Here is a 23,461-nt window from a genome sequence, read left to right on the forward strand (position 1 = left end):
TTTATTTGTAATAATAGTGCCCTTCAAGGAAATTCCATTCCAAATACAAGAATTATTTGTCAGGAAACGTACTAAAAGAGGTTGAGGTAGAGTGAACAACGATCGACCCGTTCAAGTCATGTGACGATGTTTGGACCCTGCAAATGGTGGACATTTCGATTCATATAAGTGTGTTTTGAGACAGATTAAGGACATGTGTGCATCGATTTCGATGAAATTAACTTGAGATATACATGCTAAGAAGGGATTTTCACCCAGTTAAGTGTACTTTTGTACAAATTGTGTTTATTTATACAAGATATTACTTCACCAAATTCTTAGCGTGACGATGTTAGGGCCCAGAAGGATAATTAAAAGTGTACTTACGATATATTTTGCTTCTATCCCGCCAAAGCAGCCGAAGTAAAATTATCCTTGTTTTGACACGTCTCTATGCGGCGTCTTTGGCTACAAATGTTTACACATAGAATAATTTGTAATACCTACAAAACACAAAAGAATAAAAATCCGTCCCGAAAATGATATCGTCTGCACTATCACTCTATAAGAGCTGACGGTATCACGTGATTATCTTGTTAGGAGCATGCGCAGAGCTTTTGACGGCCGTAGACTATCCGCCTAGTGCTATGTTGGTATTGTAAAAGTTATCAAGCGTGAACTTTATGACATAGGTAACAGATCTCTGACCAATCAAAAATGAACAACGATATCACGTGGCGCGATTTAAAGACAGACAAACAGTTTATTTCGACTTGAACAATGTACATCGTCAACAACACATAATGATAACAGTACAGTTGGTCAATTGTGGTAGGAACAAAGTTTTATACAAATTTACAAATCATTTACTTAGCAAATACAGTGGCGTGATTACAAATTAAATATAACAACAATAGAAAAGAAAGAAAAATGGAAAAAGAGGATGAAAAATTAAAGTATTCTTGCATTTAGAATAGATGTTCGTACTTTAAGTGATTCTTTTACATAAAGGCATATATTAATTAGTTCTGTTTTATTATTCGTTTGCAGTAAACTTAAATATATAATACAAAGATGGTCTTATATAATAACATGCTTTAATGTATTTTTTCTAATGTTCCGAGGCATAGTTTAAAATGGAACCAACAAAAGCGTCAAATAGTTGACAAAATATTTTGGGCTTTAAATCATACTCATGACATTTAGATAATAAGATATTCATTGCTTTTAATGCTTTACCCGTTAGGTGTTCCTGATTCAATGTAAAACTCCCAGTATAATTAAAAACAACTCCTAGATAATTAAAATCGTTCACTACTTGAATGACATGTCCATTGTAGGTCCACTTTTCATTGGACAATAATCTGCCTTTTTTCCGAAATACCATAATCTTTGTTTTCTCTGTATTTTCTTTTAATCCCCAAACATTGCAATAATAATGTAGATCATCTAAATGATTTTGAATTTCGTCTGGCGATTTACCTACAATGGCCATATCATCAGCAAATAACAGTAAAATCAAGACAATGTCATCAATATGCAATCCAGATTGTACATCATTTTGTAAAAACAACTCGAGATCTTCTACAAACAAAGAAAATAATAAACGGGACATAACCTCCCCCTGACGAAGCCCCACTGCATATGAAAAATAGTCAGAATATGTAGACAATAACTTAACACAAGATTTAACTTTTTTATACATATCCCTAACAATCCTAAGAATTTTACCCTGTATGCCACATTTATACATTTTTAACCATAATGCATTTCTATATATAGTATCAAAACATTTCATCATGTCCATAAAAATAATATATAATCTCTTATTTTCAAATAAATAATTTTTAACAAGAGAATTGAGAATAAATACTGCATCAGTCGTAGACCGCCCTTTCCGAAATCCGTATTGGGCGTCCGAAATAGTGTTATTTTCACAACAGATATTTTCAATACGATTGATTAAAACGGTTGTAAAGAGCTTAGCTAAACAGCTAACCAAAGTAATCCCTCTATAATTATTAACATCTTCTTTTAAACCTTTTTTGTGCAAAGAAGGGAGTTAACTATGGCAGACTTATCGAGTAGATGTTGACATCAATCGCAGTTATTGCATTCTGAGATTTGAAAGGTGTCAAAATCATTAACTCGAGTATGAAAAATTTAGTCATTCATTCCTGCGTTTTGTAATCGCATTAATTGTACAAGGTCTCTGACTATGAAAAACTAGTTATCACAGACCACTGTCACCACCACTGCAGACACCCAGTACCCCAAATGCTATAACATTAAATTTTGTCTCCTAAAGGGGCCTTTTCACAGATTTTGGCATGTTTTGAAGTTTTTCATTAAATGCTTTATATTGATAATTGTAAACATTAAATTTTAAAGCTCCAGTAAAAAAATAAAAAATAAAATTTAAAAAATGAAAAAAAGTAGCCCGCAGCAGGGCTCAAAACAGTGACCCCCAGAATCCTGAAGTAAAAACGCATAAGCCAACTAAGCTATCCTGCCAAGCATACATTAGTTGTGTATTTTATACGTTATATAAGCAATCTTCATAGTTTCACAAATTTAAACTACAACAACAGAACTCTCCAAATTATTAAATCGTATTGCGTTGCAACGCTTTATAATTTTTATGCCCCCCTTCGAAGAAGAGGGGGTATATTGCTTTGCTCATGTCGGTCTGTCGGTCTGTCCGTCCACCAGGTGGTTACCGGATGATAACTCAAGAACCCTTGGGCCTAGGATCATGAAACTTCATAGGTACATTGATCATGACTCGCAGTGACCCTATTGATTTTGAGGTCGCTAGGTCAAAGGTCAAGGTCACGGTGACCCGAAATAGTAAAATGGTTTCCGGATGATAACTCAAGAACGCTTAGGCCTAAGATCATGAAACTTGATAGGTAGATTGATCATGACTCGCAGATGACCCCTATTGTTTTTCAGGTCACTAGGTCAAAGGTCAAGGTTACAGTGACCCGAAATAGTAAAATGGTTTCCGGATGATAACTCAAGAACGCTTAGGCCTAGAATCATGAAACTTGATAGGTAGATTGATCATGACTCGCAGATAACCCCTATTGATTTTCAGGTCACTAGGTCAAAGGTCAAGGTCACAGTGACCCGAAATAGTAAAATGGTTTCCGGATGATTACTCAAGAACGCTTATGCCTAGGATCATGAAACTTCGTAGGTAAATTGATAATGGCTGGCAGATGAATCCTATTGCTTTTCAGGTCACTAGGTCAAAGGTCAAGGTCACGGTGACCCGAAATAGTAAAATGGTTTCCGGATGATAGCTCAAGAACGCTTATGTCTAGGATCATGAAACTTTATAGGTACATTGATCATGACTCACAGATGACCCCTATTGATTTTCAGGTCACTAGGTCAAAGGTCAAGGTCACGGTGACCCGAAATAGTAAAATGGTTTCCGGATGATAACTCTAGAACGCTTATGCCTAGGATCATGAAACTTGATAGGTAGATTGATCATGACTGGCAGTTGACCCCTCTTGATTTTCAGGTCACTATATCAAAGGTCAAGGTCACGGTGACCTGAAATAGTAAAATGGTTTCTGGATGATAACTCAAGAACGCTAATGGCTACGATCATGAAACTTCATAGGTACATTAATCATGACTTGCAGATGACCCCTATCGATTTTAAGGTCACTAGGTCAAAGGTCAAGGTCATGGTGACCCGAAATAGTAAAATGGTTTCCGGATGATAACTCAAGAACGCTTATGCCTAGGATCATGAAACTTCATAGGTACATTGATCATGGCTCGCATATGACCCCTATCGATTTTGAGGTCACTAGGTCAAAGGTCAAGTTCACGGTGACCCGAAATAGTAAAATGGTTTCCGGATGATAAATGAAGAACGCTTATTCCTAGGATCATGAAACTTGATAGGTAGATAGATCATGACTCGCAGATGACCCCTATTGATTTTCAGGTCACTAGGTCAATGGTCAAGGTCACGGTGACCTGAAATAGTAAAATGGTTTCCGGATGGTAACTCAAGAACGCTTATGGCTAGGATCATGAAACTTCATAGGTTATTGATCATGACTGGCAGATGACCCCTATTGATTTTCAGGTCACTAGGTCAAAGATCAAGGTCACAGTGACAAAAAACATATTCACACAATGCCTGTCACTACAACGGAGAGCCCATTTAGGGGGCATGCATGTTTTACAAACAGCCCTTGTTAGGTTTTTAAATCGTCAAAATATGCATAAAATGGCTATATTAGACCATGGCAAAGGTTTAATAATACTGTTACCTCACAAATATCATGACTAAACCCAAAATTTGCGAATCTGAAACAACTTTTTTCAATTTTGTCAATTTACCAAACCTTGAAAAGATCCCTTTAAATAGTGTTGCTGTTTTAAATAGACTTTATTGTAAAGAATGGCATTGTCAATAAAAATGATTTTATAACTATTTAATATATTTCTGCTCAGCCCCGATATGAACCAGTCACATTGTTATTGGGAGGATAAACAATCTTAATTCTATCATGAGGTCGAGTTGTCTTCCCTTACAAGAAAATGACGACGTTAAGTTCGTTCGACGACGACAAAATAGTTATGAATGGAGCCACTGTCTCCAAACTCTGACCAAAAATGACACGGATCGAAAAACGGATTCTGAGACAGTGGGATACACGTGTTGCATGTCCCGCCTACATCCGGGTACCGAGGTCACGTGCGAAAACAGTGGAACGCCTGACGAAAACTTTAATAATTTGGTTAAAATAAACCAGGAGCCTCGCAAATGGGTTATAGACACAGTAAAAGATTGATTTATAAAGGTAATTAACATTAAATCGCTGTATTAAAACTGTTATACGTAAAAAATAAAGTAAACATACAGTTGTTTATCAACTATGACGGATGTCTAAAAATAAATTTTCGATAAATCTAAGCACTAAAAGGATCCACTGTGAATTTGTGAAAGAGCTTTAGAAAGTTAGTTGGTAATTAAGTCTGTATGTAGTTAAAGCATATTTAAGTTAATAGATTAACACATGAAATGATGTAAACTCTCTGTGTGTGAGAGTCCAGGTCCTAAAGTTAAGTCAGAGCCCTGATTACAAGATACCCCAGCTATCCTTAATTGTAGAATAGTATACAGTTCGTCAATCAGTTCCGGTTAATGAAATTATCCGAGTGTTAAACAAACACACGGTGCATAAAAATTTTACTTTATTATTGATTCATTAACCAGGTTTTCCGAAGGAAAAAACTGGTTATTAGATTGGCGAATGCGGGCGGGCTGGCTGGCGGGCTGGCTGGCTGGCTGGCTGGCGGGCTGGCGGAATAAGCTTGTCCGGGCCATAACTATGTCGTTCATTGTCAGATTTTAAAATCATTTGGCACATTTGTTCACCATCATTGGACGGTGTGTCGCGCGAAATAATTACGTCGATATCTCCAAGGTCAAGATCACACTTTGAGTTCAAAGGTCAAAAATGGCCATAAATGAGCTTGTCCGAGCCATAACTATGTCGTTCATCGTCAGATTTTAAAATCATTTGGCACATTTGTTCACCATCATTGGACGGTGTGTCGCGCGAAATAATTACGTCGATATCTCCAAGGTCACACTTTGAGTTCAAAGGTCAAAAATGGCCATAAATGAGCTTGTCCTGGCCATAACTATGTCATTCATTGTGAGATTTTAAAATCATTTGGCACATTTGTTCACCATCATGGGACGGTGTGTCCCACGAAAGAATCACGTCAATATCTCCAATGTCAAGGTCGCCATGACTAAAAATAGATTTAAAAAAAAAAAAACTTACATAGGGGGTTAAGTTTTTTTGGTCATTTCAAAAGTTCAGTTTGAGTTTTCTCCCTTTATCAGATTTTTTTTTCACAATGAAAACCTGGTTTTGTGACAATTTTGTCCCTTGTTTGATAAATGTATTGACTGCAATCATCTGTTATCAATTGATTACAGGATGTATTTTTCTTGTCTCAAATTTCAGTTTTTATTTACCCTTCAATCCTTCAATCAAGCATTTCCGGTTAATCCAAGGTGTTCCGAATAATACGCAGTACCTGTACTTGGGGGCATCTCAAACGGGATTTTAACTGTCAGATTTGACAGCTGATTGTTTCCTTACATGAAACAACCATAAAACAACATTTATGATTCATTGTCAAACATTTATATTGATATGGTATATCAGGCACCATTTTACAAGTAAACTTTCTATATAACAACACTTCAGATATCATGTGGCATCACAAGTTCCATAGCTGATCCTTCAGGAAATGAATTTAGTGCACCTGAAATAACATCAAAATCATCTTTACATGGTGTAGATATAATGTAATCACAAGGCAACACGACTCCCCCTTCTTCGTGTTGGGCTGGCCATGGGGGATAACTAGGTACAGGTGCACCAGTGACCTCAGACAACACTTTACCTCCATTGTCAATAACTTTTCTGAAATAGGGTGCTAAAGATCTAGGCACACGACCAATTGGCAAACCAGCCACATCTGTCAGTTTTAAATGTCTCTTATCATCAGTTATAATTCCGTGTATATCAGGTGCAAAGAAATCCAACTCTGGGATCCAGACCAAACAGGCGCATACATCCTTTATATTTGTGTACTCTGGCTCCACATTAAGCGGACAATGAGGTAAAATCATAGGGGGTCTAATCTCAAAGGCATGGTCACCCTTTATGACAGAGTTCTTTAAAGTCATTTTATATATAGAACCACTATCATTTGTCTTGGAGGAGCCAGCACCAACATAACCATCTTGCTTTTAAAAGGAATAAAATACAGTATGAATAAATACTATATTGTTTACCTTTTTTCAAGATAATCAATAGCATTATGGAGTCTGATCCCTTTAAAGATGAAAAAGAATGAAGAACAGAATAAAACAAGAATAGGTCAGTTTAATGGCTTTAACAATAACAAATGATCAGTATAACTGACCAAACAATTTTAAAAACTTTTTATGAAAATCTCAATTAACATTCAAACTTGTGCAATGATTGTACAATGTTCTTACAGTAATATAACAGTTCTAACATAATGGTATGTACACAAGTGATCCAGCAGCTATATTATTATGAAGGTTGATCTTGTTAACTGTACCAAAACATTAATATACACATAAGTCACTACATTCCAACAATTGTATATGAAGTTTGATCTTATAAACAGTACCACATATTCGTACACATAACATTCACCCTCTTTATATGCTTTCGTAAGAAGTCTTTTTCAATTTGGTGAAACTGTTATGTGCCTTTTTAATTGTCTTTTTATGCCTCCCTTCGAATAAGAGGGGGTATATTGCTTTGCTCATGTCGGTCGGTCGGTCTGTCGGTCCGTCCACCAGGTGGTTGTCAGACGATTACTCAAGAACGCTTGGGCCTAGGATCATGAAACTTCATAGGTACATTGATCATGACTCGCAGATGACCCCTGTTGATTTTGAGGTCACTAGGTCAAAGGTCTAGGTCACGGTGACCCGAAATAGTAAAATGGTTTTTGAATGATAACTCAGGAAGACATACGCCTAGGATCATGAAACTTCATGGGTAGATTGATCATGACCTGCAGATGACCCCTATTGATTTTGAGGTCACTAGGTCAAAGGTCAAGGTCACGGTGACCCGAAATAGTAAAATGGTTTCCGGACGATAACTCAAAAATACATACGCCTAGGATCATGAAACTTCATGGGTAGATTGATCATAACTCGCAGATGACCCCTATTGATTTTGAGGTCACTAGGTCAAAGGTCAAGGTCACGGTGACCCGAAATAGTAAAATGGTTTTCGGATGATAACTCGAGAACGCATACGCCTAGGATCATGAAACTTCATAGGTAGATTGATCATGACTTGCAGATGACCCCTATTGATTTTGAGGTCACAAGGTCAAAGGTCAAGGTCACGGTGACCCGAAATAGTAAAATGATTTTCGGATGATAACTCAAAAACGCTTTTGCCTAGGATCATGACACTTCATAGGTACATTGATCGTGACTCGCAGATGACCCCTATTGATTTTCAGGTCACTAGGTCAAAGATCAAGGTCACAGTGACAAAAATCGTATTCACACAATGGCTGCCACTACAACGGACAGCCCATATGGGGGCATGCATGTTTTACAAACAGCCCTTGTTTGCATTTATGGCAAAGGAACTTCTCTTCTGTGGTATCATACTCAAATCCGATTGGTAAGCAGCCTTCATGTAACCATGTGCAATCATCACACTGAATCCATGTGGTGCCAAGCATTAATTTCTGATCTTCCGCACATGACATTTCACAAACAACACAAAAAGCTTTGTTATTATTGTTAGAGTCCGGGTCCAAGCTTGGTTTAGCTATCTGTTTTCTATTGCGTTTAACTGAGTTTGCAGCTGCTTTCCCTTTTGATGTATTAATAGAGGATTTCCATTTAACAGCTGTGTTTACAGATGTCTTCTTCACAGCACTACTTACAGCTGAATTCTCATTATTTTTCAAATAAGCTTGTTTCGCTTTCTTCTCTTTCCGAGCAAACTTACGCTTGTTATCAAGGTTTTTGTTTTCAAGCTTTCGGATACATTCGGGTGAGGTCAAGTGGTCTGGCAACTCATCTTAAGTGCTCTTGCGTTTCTTTTTTATTGTTGTGGCTTTAGGTAATACCAATGCCTCTTTCAATACAGGTGACACAGTATTGCTGGGTGTTTCACAAACAGGATCAGACTCTTTGAGGTCAGTGGCCACATTCGCTAAGAGGTCTAGTGCACTGCATTCACCTTGGTCTTTGTACACAGAAGATGAGGTCCCTGCCTGTACAGTTTCGTCAGGAATAGATTGAGATGTCTTTTTTGATTTCAATATTACATACGTGTCGTAACCAGGTGATATTCCTTTGACATTGTATCCCTCTTGCAGCCTGTTTTCATACTTCTGCTTTACCGGTGTAAATAACACACTTTCATAAGCACTTAATACTTGTTCATGTACACTTATTTGAACCTCAGACAATCACCTGCTTTCTGTTTCCTTCTCATATACACTTAGTATGGATTCCTTTTCAGATTCACTGAATGTCAAATTTGTCTTTAGCTGTTCATCTGTGATGACTTCACAATTGACAGGATAGATACCAGATGAACGAAAGCTACTAACAATTGTACATGGCTTGTAAAAGTCATTAAAGCACTCCTTCAACTTATCTGCAAAGTTTGTTTTGTTAATCACAACACCTGTTTGTTCTCTGTTGTGTTTCTTGTCCAGTTGCTGCATTAGGTGCGTTGCGTTTGGCACTATTCTATACAGTTCAATACCTTTTGACTGTGCGTTTGTAAAAAAATTACGATTGATGTGCGATCCAACAGAGTCTATCAACAATAAAACAGATTTTTCTGTAACTATGTGCTTTTCGAAGTGATCCAAGTATTTCTAAAATGTTACAAAGTCCATCCATCCTTTCTCTGTATATGCTACAGATCCACCTGGTAATGAGCAGTTCAAAGGAAACTCCTTTTGGTGGCGGTTCAGGGGAAACATAGAACGATGGCATCATAGAACCACTAGCACTAGCTGAGAACATAACTGTCAAACGCGCTTTGGTTGACGATCCTGACATGTGCGGAACTTGTGTTGGAAATTTCTTCTTGGATTGTTCTATTATATATCCAGCCTTACTTCCCATCTGAAAGCCTGTTTTGTCGGCATTCCAGATTCTTTCTGGCTTGTTAAAAAGATCCCTTTCTGCGAGAAAATCCCCGAAGTTTGAATACCACTTATCCATTCTTTCACTAGTTAGACTGCTTTGTGAAGCTTCCAGCAAAACTTCTCTTCTTAACCCAACAATGTCTTTGTTTCTCTCTATTAATCGCTTATACCATTCTTAAGACGGTCTATTGTTTGTGAACGGATTCTTTCTCTTTTCAGTCACTACAATATTCTGGACTAGATCCATGAACTCACCAGCTCTCAGACCCATACCCCTTTTGGCCATTTCACTCGGAAATTCAGCTAGTTCTTTCTCTTCTTGAGTAGAAAACACTGTTCCTGGTCCATACTTAGAAACTATTGCAGTCTCACCCGAAACTCTTCTGTACAGGTAACTATAACTGAGATCATGTTCTACTGAAGCCTTATGTATAGATACCTTTTTGACTTGAACATCATACAAAGCACGCCTTGTTTTGATTGCTCATGTGAGCTTTTGTGACCGGTCTTTGTCCGTCGTTTGTCCGTCCGTCCGTTAACATTTGCTCGTAAACACTCTAGAGGCCACATTTATTGTCCGATCTTCATGAAACTTGGTCAGAAGCTTTGTCCTAATGAATTCTCGGTGAGTTTGAAACTGGGTCGTGCCGGGTCAAAAACTAGGTCACTAGGTCAAAAAAAACAACAACTTGTAAACACTGTAGAAGTCACATTTCATACCCAATCTTCTTGTAACTTTGTAAAAATGTTTGTTTTAATGATATGTTGGTTGAGTTCAAAAGTGGTTCCGGTCCGTTGAAAAACATGGCCGCCAGGGGCGGGGCAGTTTTCCTTATTTGGCTATAGAGAAACCTTGTAAACACTCTAGAAGTCACAATTTTTGCCCAATCATCATGAAAGTTGGCCAAAGCCATTGGTTTTATTGATATCTCGGACGTGTTCAAATGGTCCAGATCGGTGAAAAAACATGGCCGCCAGTGGGCGGGGCATTTTTCCTATATGTACATGTATTTAGTGAACACTCTAGAAGTCACATTTTTGGCCCAATTTTCATGAAATTTGGTCAGAACATTTGTTTCCTTGATATGACAGTTGAGTTTGAAAATGGTTCCGGTCAGTTGAATAACACGGCTGCCGGGAGGGATGCAGTTTTCTCATATTTATATAGTAAAAAAAAGCTTGTGAACATTCTAGAAGTCACATTTTTTGCGCAATCATCATGAAACTTAGTGAAAAGATTAGTTTTATATATATCACATAATTAATGCCATAATTATTGCCTTTAGATTGTCCAAATTTTCATCATATTATACAAAATCCTTGTAAACACTGTAGAGGTCACAGTTTTGTTTCAGATTTTATGAATCTTGGTCATAATATTTAATTTTGTAAGCAAAGTTTGATGTTTGGTAAGGGGGGTCAACTCAAAATACAGGTCACCAGGTCAAATCTTACAAAAACGAAATCACTCCATATGTCAGAGTTTTGGTTCAATAATAATGAAACTTAACCAGGATGTTTGTCTGGATAATATTTAGGTCATGTTTGACGTTTGGTAAAGATTGAATGAACCGACTCCTCTCAGGTGAGCGAACTAGGGCCATCTTGGCCCTCTTGTTTCTTTTTGGGGCCATTTAGGGTTCTTAATTATGAGTATTTGATTACACGTGAGCGTCTGCATTGATCTTCTTCAACAGGCGCTTGTCCGGATGTAAACAATGGAAAAAAGTTAAAATTTTGCAAGTTTGTTTTCAAAAAAGATTATCCTACGAAAGCAAGTACAGAAAATCCTATATTGTTTCGATTGTTTTGAAACACTGGGGTTTAATTATGAAAGTTAACCGGAACTGCTTTATTATCGGAACTGATTGACAAACTGTATTAAATAAATGCAACTTCTTTAAGACTCTTATGCTGTTGTTTACACTTGTTGACCAATGTTTACATTGACATTCAGTGAGCCAATTTTCCTTTATTTTATTACTGAACTCAAGTCTGATGTTGAATGTAACACCCATCCCCTTACTTCAAAGGTCAAGGTCTTTTTAGAGGCCATTTGTCAAATCTGGACATTAAACAGTTTGTCTGAACTGAAGCTGTGTCATTCATCATGCAAGAAAAATATCTTACCACAATATCCACAATGAGAAGAATTCTAGATGATGTTGACAATGTTACACCAAAGTAAAGATGTCCATGTTCTATGTGATACAAATTTTTATCCCCACGCTTTTTGAAAAGCGTGGGGATATTTTGGTTATCTCCGCTGTCTGTCTGTCCGTCCGTCCTGGCCACTATCTCCTCCTACACTATAAGCACTAGAACCTTGAAACTTACACACATGGTAGCTATGAGCATATGTGCAACCCTGCACTATTTGGAACTTCGATCTGACCCCTGGGTCAAAAGTTATGGGGGTAGGGGTGGGGCCGGGTCAGAGATTTTCACTCATTTTTTTATGTTATTTTACATTTACTTCTGCATTTCTACACTTCAGATTGATACTGAACATTTCTTATAACAATATGGTCAATCTCAACTATGCATTGCCCCATTACCAACCCTGGGGCGACCCCGCCCACATAGACCACGCCCACCCAAAACTGCCTTTTACTATCACTTCTTCATTTCTACAAAGATTTTCTTCAAATTGATACTGAACAACTCTTATGACAATACGGTCAATCTCAACTATGCATGGCCCCATTACCAACCCCGGGGCATCCCCCCCCCCACATAGGCCACGCCCACCCAAAATTGCCTTTTACTATAACTTCTTCATTACTACATCGTTTTTTACTGAACATCTCTTATGACAAAACGGTCAATCTCAACTATGCATGGCCCCATTGCCAACCCTGGGGCATGCCCGCCCACATAGACCACGCCAACCAAAAATTGCCTTTTACCATAACTTCTTCATTTCTACACTGATTTATTCAAATTGATAATGAACATCTCTTATGACAATACGGTCAATCTCAACTATGCAGGGCCCAATTACCAACTTGGGGGCGCCCCCTGGGTCAAACCTGCGGCGTGGGGATACGCGTCGGCCTCTGCCGCGCCATTTCTAGTTATAAAATAAAAACTGAAAACCTATCAGAAAATGGTTATTTTAACCTACCAGTCCTTTTTCTACACTGAAAATCTCTTTATTTCTATTCTTTGAATTTTGTGTTTATGTTGGTTTGTATTGTGCTGTATTGTGCTGTTTTGTACTGTTTGGGCAATCGGTCACTTGCCTTAAATAAAGGACCAACTAATTGTTTTTAATGAAAATTCAATACTGCTCCAGCAGCTGGAGTTTCACTTCTTTATTTTGAAAACTGAAACTATCCATTCACCATTGGGAATGTTTATAGTGGATTTGGGAATAAAGGTATGTTTTGCCATTGTGAATATGACCGAATAAGGGCTATAAAGTCTACACAAACAGATTAAAAGATTAAAAGAAAAATATTGGGCTAATTGATTCAACATGTTAGTTTATAAGCCTGTGGAATGGTTGGCATTTACATTCTGGTTTATGTACGTGTACTTTATTATAAATTTATATCATATTTAACAATGTATTATATGTACAGTCCATTTTGCTCTAACAGCTAACACTATTGTGTGAACTTTTTTCAAATGTATGTTATAATTTCATACAAAAATGTGCACATAATGACGGTATTAAACATAATTGTAATGTGCATTAAGATTCAAACAATGGTTATCATGAATGCTTGTGATGTATCTGTAGTTTAAAGACACGCTCCATAGATGGCTTTTTTATAAATATATATATATATATTAAACTACTAGTCTACATTGTAGATAAGGTATCTATTTCTTCTCTTACTAATCTAAAACGGACATATATGTACAATTACTCATACCCTAGAACTTTCAAACATAATTTTTTTCCTTAATACAAATTAGTTTTAGTTTGAATAAAAATCAATTATGTTCAAAGCAATCTATTCCAATGTCAAACATATTGAATTAGAGTTTATGGAGTGCAGCTTTAAGTGTTGTTAAATATCAAACAAGGCTTGAGGTTTCAAATTTCATTTCCAGCTCTTGGAGTATTTACACAATATGGGAATGTTGATACCTACATGAATCAAGCTGTCAATGTTGGATGACCTTGGACAAATAAATTCAGTGTTCGGAGTAAGGAGTCCAAGGACTCATAACTTTTGATAATTAGGAGTCCGGACAGATTTCAAGGAGTCCAACAATTAAGACTCTTTTTATATCATATTTTCGGCTAATAAAACAAGTCAATCCATGAAATTTTAATTTTTTATAGTATGTGTGTTTTCAGACCGAAGTTGTAGGTGACTGGTGTTCAATATTTGTTATATCACATTGCACAATATTTAAGCATTCCAGTAATATTTAAGTTAATAATTTACTTAATTATTGTAAGATTTCAACATATTCTATTTTCTATTATGCATTATGATTTCTCATTTAACCTCGACATTTGGGTTAAAAAAACATTCTCGGAGCGGTCTGTTGTGTAAGTGTCATAGTTTATAAATCACATCGTAAGGGTGTAACAACCCTATATTTCTCATTGTTTTATATATATTCTATAAAATATAATATTTCCAAGAATGTGAAAATTGGGAAACGCAATATTCTAATTTTATTTCAATGTCATCATTGGGTTTTTACACCATGAAAACATGTTAAGACAGTATTTTGCATGCAAAGCACAATTTCCACGAGGATAACTCCCTGTTGCCATCATCAGTAAGTAACTTGCCACGATTTTATCGTAGAGGAGTACACGGAAGGCACCGATTAGTGTGGTTTGTATGACAATGCCTACGAATAGTCCATATAAACGGACTCCCAGAGCCTTTGATAATTTTTGCTATGGCGGCTCTGGCAGCCCATTGGGCTATAAAGCTTAGAGTTGAATTATTGCAAATAGCCTACAAACTGAAATAAACCACTGAAATCATCGAATGATAGTGACGCGGGTCATTCACGCTCAAATGATTCACAGCCGGTCCGATTTTCAGTACCTTTAGACCATACAACGTACAATGTGTAAAAAAAATCGGGTATTGTGATGATTTTTACAGTAATGAGACACTGTTTGGCGAAGCTAGTTTACTACAACAAAAACTATCAGTGATAAAACGGCCACGATCGTTTCATAGTTTGCATGTTCCCCTATTACTACACGCACGGACAGTGACATGGAACCACAATGAATAATTTCGGATTCTTTTGTTTTTGTCCATGCAGAATGATTTGTGGCACATTTTTCGGATCCACAAAAGTTCGGACATTCTGATATTGCGAAACTGTTTGAATGGTCGGGATGTAGTTTCCGCTTTGGCTAATGGGAAAACCATCAAAATCATAGTTGACAACATTGATAGGCACATAAAAGCTTATCAGGTTAGGAAGATAAAATGTTTGTTACTTTTATTTAGCTGAATAATTTTATAGATGTTTTACTATTTGTAGCACTTAAACAATATTTAATTTAAAAATATATATTTAATATATAAGTATAATATTGATAAAAAAAGAAAAAATAACAATTAAAATAGATAGAGTCTGTACATTCATCAGGAGCAATATACATTTATTTTCCACAGGTCAGGTTTGGAAGTGGAAACAGAGATTTTCACTACACTCATTGGTCGACCCTGATCGACAGATATGACCAAAGAGATCTTCAGGGACTGAGCACACAATCGAAACAGATAACTGCCCAAGGACCTGACCCTACCATCTTCTTGTCTTCAAACGAACTTGAAGCATTAATGTATTAATTAATTTTTTCAACTTGATTGAAAGTAGCGCAAGTACAACATGTGAGTGAAGAAAAGAACAATATGAAACAGTTAACTATGTTAATTGCATTGCAACCTTTCTGTTTGTAATCCAGCAATACATTTTAAATTCAGATAATTACATAAGGTAATGTTCAGTTTTTATTTGTGAGCGTTAGCTATTTGTGAGCGTTAGCTCACAGATAATGTAGAGACAATTTTTCAAGTCAGTCTGCGTTAAGTACACTAGGAACCGTAAACACTACCTGTATGGATAACTGCAGTAAAATTAAGCAGACAATGAATGCTAGGCTAGGATCGTCTGCTCTCACCACCGCATCTGCCTGTTTATAGTCTACACTGGTACACAACATAGTGTGTATGTATTCAAAAGTATTTAACAGCTTGTAAGACAACGTTAGCCAGTCTAGTGTCATTGAAATCTGTACATATTGGCTGCTTTCAAGGAAAATGGGGCTTAATGCATGTCATATTATATAAGATTAGCCTGTGCACACTGATAAGCCTGTGCAATGCACACAGGCTAATCAAGGACGACATTTTCAGATGTGGTGTTTTTCGTTTAAAGAGAGTTTCTGGTACTGGGATGACAATTAATGCATATGCATGAAGCCCTGTTTTCCTAAAATGAAGCTTAAATTATCTTTTTTATTAATGATTTGAAAAAAAATCTCTGCCAGTGCTTTAGGACAAACTCTTTATAAATTTGAATGGGTTGTGGTCATTTCAAACTCGTGATATAAAAAGCTATAACATTATTTTGAAAACTGAGTTGCGTCTAAGATTATACAACGGTGATGCCGAACAAATTCAGTGCCTTCAGCGCTTTGATTTTCTTGATTCGTAGGAAAAGATTTACTCAGCTTGTCATGCAGATACTGGTAGAAGAAATACAGCTATTATCCATGTTCTCTACGGCAACACCTCGTCTTGTTGACCATACAGACAAGTGGTTGATAGACCATCACAAGTTCACCCAATGTTTGTAAGTAGGACAAATAAATATGATTTAATGAATTATGGAATTGGCTAAATGCAAATTTTGTACATTTTGACAAGTAACTTTATTATATGTGAACTCAGCTGGGAAAATCAGTCTTGTGGTCAAAAAATCTCATTTTGAATTTTTGGTTAATTGAGATTCTCTAAACATTGTAGTTTGCAAAAATGACCAACCCTACAGCTTTTTGTTAGGAAAAATTGGTCAATTTCTAGAATGAAACACACTTAAAACATTATTCAAACAACAAGCAAAACTGTTTTAAAATAGGAATCTCTCTTTTATCAAATACATGTTAATAATATAATAAAGTAGCAACAGCATAATGGATATGTTAAAAGTACACCAATTATGTTGCCATGGTAACTAATCACCAAAATACACAATCTTGAATTTTTATGCAAATGCATTTACTTATAAAAAAAATAAGTGTTTACTAAAAGGTAAACACTCAAGCAGCATTTTAAATTTAGATAATTACATAAGGTAATGTTCAGTTTTTATTTGTGAGCGTTAGCTATTTGTGAGCGTTAGCTCACAGATAATGTAGAGACAATTTTTCAAGTCAGTCTGCGTTAAGTACACTAGGAACCGTTAACACTACCTGTATGGATAACTGCAGTAAAATTAAGCAGACAATGTATGCTAGGCTAGGATCGTCTGCTCTAACCACCGCATCTGCCTGTTTATAGTCTCCACTGGTACACAACATAGTGTGTATGTATTCAAAAGTATTTAACAGCTTGTAAGACAACGTTAGCCAGTCTAGTGTCATTGAAATCTGTACATATTGGCTGCTTTCAAGGAAAATGGGGCTTAATGCATGTCATATTATATAAGATTAGCCTGTGCACACTGATAAGCCTGTGCAATGCACACAGGCTAATCAAGGACGACACTTTCAGATGTGGTGTTTTTCGTTTAAAGAGAGTTTCTGGTACTGGGATGACAATTAATGCATATGCATGAAGCCCTGTTTTCCTAAAATGAAGCTTAAATTATCTTTTGAAAAATTTGAAAAAAAAATCTCTGCCAGTGCTTTAAGACAAACTCTTTATAAATTTGAATGGGTTGTCGTCATTTCAAACTCGTGATTTAAAAAGCTATAACATTATTTTGAAAACTGAGTGGTCTATACATATATATATATATATATATATATATATATATATATATATATATATATATATATATATATATATATATATATATATATATATATATATATATATATATATATATATATATATATACTAGTAAATAGTTAAGAACTAAGCTACATGGATTTTTCATGATATACATCTGCTGGGAGAGGTATTTAGTTCGAGTTAGACCACAGTTTCCAAGTTCATGTTCTTGTTGTTTTTCCATATTCTTTACAGGGCATATTTTTGAGGCCGAAAATTTGACCCCAAATGTTTATTTTTTCCTTAATTTGAAAACAACTTCCCCCAGAAAGAAGGAAACTGTGCACAACGTGTCATGCTTTTGTTGAAATATTTACATAGTCCGTTTTTATCAATTTCAGTTTGTGTTTTTATGTTGTTGTTTTTTGTGTCGGCTCAAAAGTCTCGTCTTTATTTCATGAAAGTCAATTGAAAAAAAAAAAATAACATGGATTTTTAGCTCTACTGGCCGAAGGCCTGAAAAGCTTATGTCATGGCGTGATTTCCGTCGTCCGTCCGCGCGTTAGACTTTTTTTCTTTACGCGATAAAGTCCACAGTTGTCATCAGATTCTTTTCAAACTTGTTCAGTGTCTTTATATTTATGAGGACTCGAACCCTATTGAAAATGGGTTACATCAGAATAAAAATTCCAGAATTATCTCCCCTTGAATTTGAGAAAATTGTGGAATAAAGATTGTTTACGCAATAAAGTCCACAGTTTTCATCCGATTCTTTTCAAACTTGTTCAGTGTCTTTATATTAATGACGTTTCGAACCCTATTGAAAATCGGTTACATCAGAGTAAAAAGTCCAGAATTATCTCACCATTGAATTTGAGAAAATGGTGAAATAAGTCTTGTTTACGCAAAAAAGTCCACAGTTTTCATCCAATCATTTCCCAACTTGCACAGTGTCTTTATCTGAATGATTAGTCTATTGAAAATGAGCAATATCGGAGTTATAAGTCCAGTTTGAAACTCTGTTCAGTTACAATTTACATCATTATGTTATACACTATTCCCATTCTACAAAAATATTTGTGTCAGAAATGGTATTTATTATTGCTAATATTTATGAAAATGTTTTGGCTGGCTTTGTGTTTCACAAACACCATATTAAGCATTTTCGTTTCATTTACATAAAGCTCAAAGTTTTCATTTATGAATACAATAACAGAGCGAAAACAAGGAAAAAAGTTAATTGTCTTCTCCATTTATAAGTGTCTCTATTATTAGGAAAAATACGCACAAAAACACTTAAATTCTTTAATCACAGTGTCCTAAACATCAGGCATACCGAATATATTGTATATCGGTAAAGAAAACATAAACAAGTAAAAATACTACAAGAATATGCATTGAAACAAATTAGTATTTTTATGAAACAAATAAAATGCAACAATTAATTATTTGTTTTGGTTATTTTCAGGTGATGAGTTTAACAACATGGCCAGTATTCCCCTGGGTGGTGATCAGCTGACACGGGTAACATTTGATTCGGTACGCGTTCTGAGATCTGGTACTCACAGTCAAACAGAGAGGTCGAGAGGTCGAATAATTATTTCATGTTCAGCAAGACTTGTTAGAGGTATGTGAATGGTATCTCTATAGTGACATTTTTCATATAGGCTAATTCTTATTTTGTATTAGGCAACTGTTTTTTTGAAGATTCTTATCATAAATACTACAAAACAAGTTGTTCTCAATATTTTCACTTTTTGAATATCCAAAACATTCCAGCATTAATACTCTCATGCATTTTGAACTGTTTTTGCAATATTGTATCATTTGCCGCTCTATTCCTGGTCGATTTCTTCGTATGTCGGTATTGTTATAATACATAACTGCCGTACTTGGTAATCCATCCTTTCCAGTTTCCTGAATGTACTTTTCGATGGAAGTTGGTGGCTTGTAATGAATAGCAGTTCTGATATTTGGTGCATTTAGTCCCATTCCAAGGGCTACAGTTGCAAATATGACTCTGATCTTCGAATTTTCTCTGCATATCTCTTCGACTATGTGTTGTTCCATTGTTTCTGTGTATGTTTGGTGGTACTAAGCAAAAAGTCTGTTCTCAGGCACGGCATCTCCCACATACTGAAGGTCACCCATTTTTTTCTCAAAGAAACCATAGGCATAGATTACTACATATGTCTCCGTGTACATGATAGTAAGTTGATAGTGATGTTTTTCTTTGATAAGCTGTTCAGCCATAGGAGTAAGGAGATCAGAACCTTTTCTGCTGAAGTCTTATCGAAACTACTGTTCCCTGAAATGAAACAAAATTTGTGTTATGTATTTTCAGAAAATCATCAAAACCATCTACATACCAGAAACAGCTCGTGAAGAGGGATCACTTGCCCAGAACAGAGCAATTCTTCATAGAAGAAACGTTAATGGTCAAGTAAAGGCTTATGGATATGAATCACACAAAGACTTCCTCATTACTGTCACTAGGTTTGTACACTTATATGATGTCATTATAAATTAACATTATCCTCGTAAAATCCGTTAACTGTGTTGGTTGAGCAAAATTGTAGAAATATATTTTGAATGCCTATTAAGAGATTTACATAGAAAATTGGCACTTAAGTGTTATGCATGACTGTAGTTGTTTGCCATTTTCTATTACCAGCGATTCAACATTATAAATGTAGACACTGTGGTTTCATCATTTAGTATAAGGGCTAACACAGGGTTGTTAGAGTTGGTGATGGCTCAGAGTAATACAACTAACAGTAATGTCTTAGGCCCTGTCATGGTAGCTTTTATTTTATTGTTTGTTAATTATTTTACATCTTTTCAGAGCTCTTGTGATAGAGTTAGCTTGTGAAAAATGGGGGCTTATTCCAAGACAGATATGGGGTCTCTTGTTCCGGAAGAAATGAAGACTTCTTATATCAAAGGGAAGAAACAGTGGTTACAGGAGCAAGTGACCAAAGTGGTGGATACACTCTTCTGTCCATACTCTGCTCCAAAAGATGCTAAAATATACATTCGGCGCAGTGGCCATTTGTACTGTGTTACGGTGTCTTCAAAAGATGTCGGGAAAACCATTGATCTTATCATAAATGGTAATTAAATATAAATTCTTAATTCAAACCCATATTTGACCTTGACCTAATTTGGGCTTTGTTTCACAAAACCCACTAATAAACATCCAATCCAGGTCATGTGCATTTACTGAATGTCTCTCGTCTTGATTTTTTTTCTTTGTTTCTTTTTATCAAAAATATTATATTCTTTCCTGGTATGTGTAACCTTTAATTGGATACTCGCTTTTTTAACATACGTCAGTCTTATCAGTCAGAGGTAAATTACAACTAATTGTATCTTTAAGTTATTTGTTTATGATGACAGCTTTTCTATTGTAAAATAAAAAAAGTTGGCTTTCAGGTGAAGCTGTAAGGTAGCCTCAAGAGTGTAAACCTGACGAAGCAGAAGATGGTGTGTTTTCATACAGTCTTGGGATTGTCAGAGTTGCAATAGATTTTATCATGTTCAATGATGCAATAAAATCAGGTGATATAGACATGATTACAATTCTTATGAAACGATTCATTCCACTGTTTATAGGATTGTCATCCTACAAATCAAAGTATGCTATTGAGTGTGTCAACTTCCTTACTAAAACTGAATGCCTTTTGTCAGACTTTGAAAGTGCTAGAGTGAAACTGGGATTGTTGGTCAACAGAAAAGGCCGACCAGGAAAAAGCAAACATGGAACAGGAGAATAATATTCGTCTTGTCAAACACGTAATTAGAGGACTTGGAGCCGGAAAAAGTGATAAAGCTATGCTAAGAATATCGAAGGCAGCACCTGTAATCAGTGCAATGGTAAATGGACTAGAAGGAAGCAAGACACATAAAGATAGACACTCCAGAATGTCAATGTCAGAAGATATTTCAATATTTTGCACTCAGTTTTGTATCCCTCTTTAACTTAAGTGCACATAAACATTAAATTGTGTAAAAAAAAACAACATAAAAACACACATTATTATTTGGACTATGACATTAAGTTAATTGAAATTTTCACGTTTTGGTAAATTGGGAAATTTAAAAACAATGTCTTAGATTCGCATATTTTGGTTCTAGTTATGATATTTGCAAGGAAACAGTAATACTGAACATTTACGATGCTCTAAAATAGCCATTATATGCATCTTTTGATGCTCTAGGGGTCAGTGGTTCTAGCCCTGATGAGGGCTACTTTTTTTCCTTATTTTAATTCTATTCTTGATTTTTAACTGGAACCTTTAAATTGATTTTTTTCGTAATAATTTGTGACACTACAAGGATTGCTTACATAAAGTATAAAATAAATCACACATTGTATACGCATGGAAGGCCGAGTGGTCTAAGCGGTAGACTTTTACTCCAGGGGTCAATGGTTATAACCAAGTTGAGGGTAATTTTGTATTATGCCCCCCTTCGAAGAAGAGGGGGTATATTGCTTTGCTCATGTCGGTCTGTCGGTCGGTCCGTCCACCAGGTGGTTGTCAGATGATAACTCAAGAACGCTTGGGCCTAGGATCATGAAACTTCATAGGTACATCGATCATGACTCGCAGATTTTGAGGTCACTAGGTCAAAGGTCAAGGTCACGGTGACTCGAAATAGTAAAATGGTTTTTGAATGATAACTCAAGAATGCATACGCGGCCAACAGGGCAAACTCTGAACAATATTACTGAAGCAACTGGTCTGTAATCCTAAATCTATAATTATCAGTCCGAAGAAACATCATCCTTTTAGTAAAATACAGTGGATCAGTAAAAATATTATCAGAATATGAGATTTTTGTAAATTTTGTATGTTAAATATTGTGTTAATGTTTAATTTTGTTGATAAATATAAATATAAGCAGGACAGGGGAGGTAATACACTATTATATCTTTCTTATATACAGGGGAAACAAAATGCAATAAGTTTAAATTTCATGTTTTATAAATTGAGGAAAATTGTTCATGTCAGTGTGAGATCATTTGTTGTTTTTTTTAACATCATGTAATAAATTACCACACCCCACATTAAACCCCTCTCTCACCCCACCCCCCTACCCCCCCATCCCCTACCCCCCACCCCCCAGTTTTTTTTAAACATCTAATAAATAACCCCACCCCACATAATACCCCCCTCTCACTCCCCCCGTACCCCCCTACCCCCCACCCCCCAATTTTTTTAAAACATCTAATAAATTACCACACCCCACATTATACCCCCCTCTCACTCCCCCCTACCCCCCCCCCTACCCACCCCCACTCCCCCCCCCTCAAATTGTTATGCCCCCCTTCGAAGAAGAGGGGGTATATTGCTTTGCTCATGTCGGTCGGTCTGTCGGTCGGTCCGTCCACCAGGTGGTTGTGAGACGATAACTCAAGAACGCTTGGGCCTAGGATTATAAAAACTTCATAGGTACATTGATCATGACTCGCAGATGACCCCTATTGATTTTGAGGTCACTAGGTCAAAGGTCAAGGTCACGGTGACCCGAAATAGTAAAATGGTTTTTGAATGATAACTCAAGAACGCATACGCCTAGGAGCATGAAACTTCATAGGTACATTGATCATGACTCGCAGATGACCCCTATTGATTTTCAGGTCACTAGGTCAAAGGTCAAGGTAACAGTGACAAAAATCGTATTCACACAATGGCTGCCACTACAACGGACAGCCCATATGGGGGGCATGCATGTTTTACAAACAGCCCTTGTTTTTTATTACCCCACCCCACATTATTATCACCTCTCACCACCACCCCTCCTACGCC

General features: G+C 36.3%; 2 long non-coding RNA genes across 2 annotated transcripts in view; both read left to right on the forward strand.

The window, feature by feature from the left end:
• The window catches only part of LOC127867238 (uncharacterized), a 169,570-nt gene extending 161,413 nt beyond the window's left edge, over positions 1–8,157 (forward strand). Inside the window, exon 6 of the long non-coding RNA XR_008043390.1 lies at positions 8,074–8,157. This is a non-coding gene — a long non-coding RNA (uncharacterized LOC127867238). The remainder of the gene's footprint in view (positions 1–8,073) is intronic.
• A 10,822-nt stretch (positions 8,158–18,979) lies between these two features.
• On the forward strand, positions 18,980–21,334 carry LOC127867243 (uncharacterized). The gene is made up of 4 exons (XR_008043395.1): positions 18,980–19,275; positions 19,993–20,144; positions 20,494–20,761; positions 21,084–21,334. It is a non-coding gene; the product is annotated as an uncharacterized LOC127867243 (long non-coding RNA).
• Positions 21,335–23,461: the final 2,127 nt, after the last annotated feature.

The sequence above is a fragment of the Dreissena polymorpha genome, chromosome 2 (assembly GCF_020536995.1).
Source record: "Dreissena polymorpha isolate Duluth1 chromosome 2, UMN_Dpol_1.0, whole genome shotgun sequence".
NCBI lineage: Eukaryota > Metazoa > Mollusca > Bivalvia > Myida > Dreissenidae > Dreissena > Dreissena polymorpha.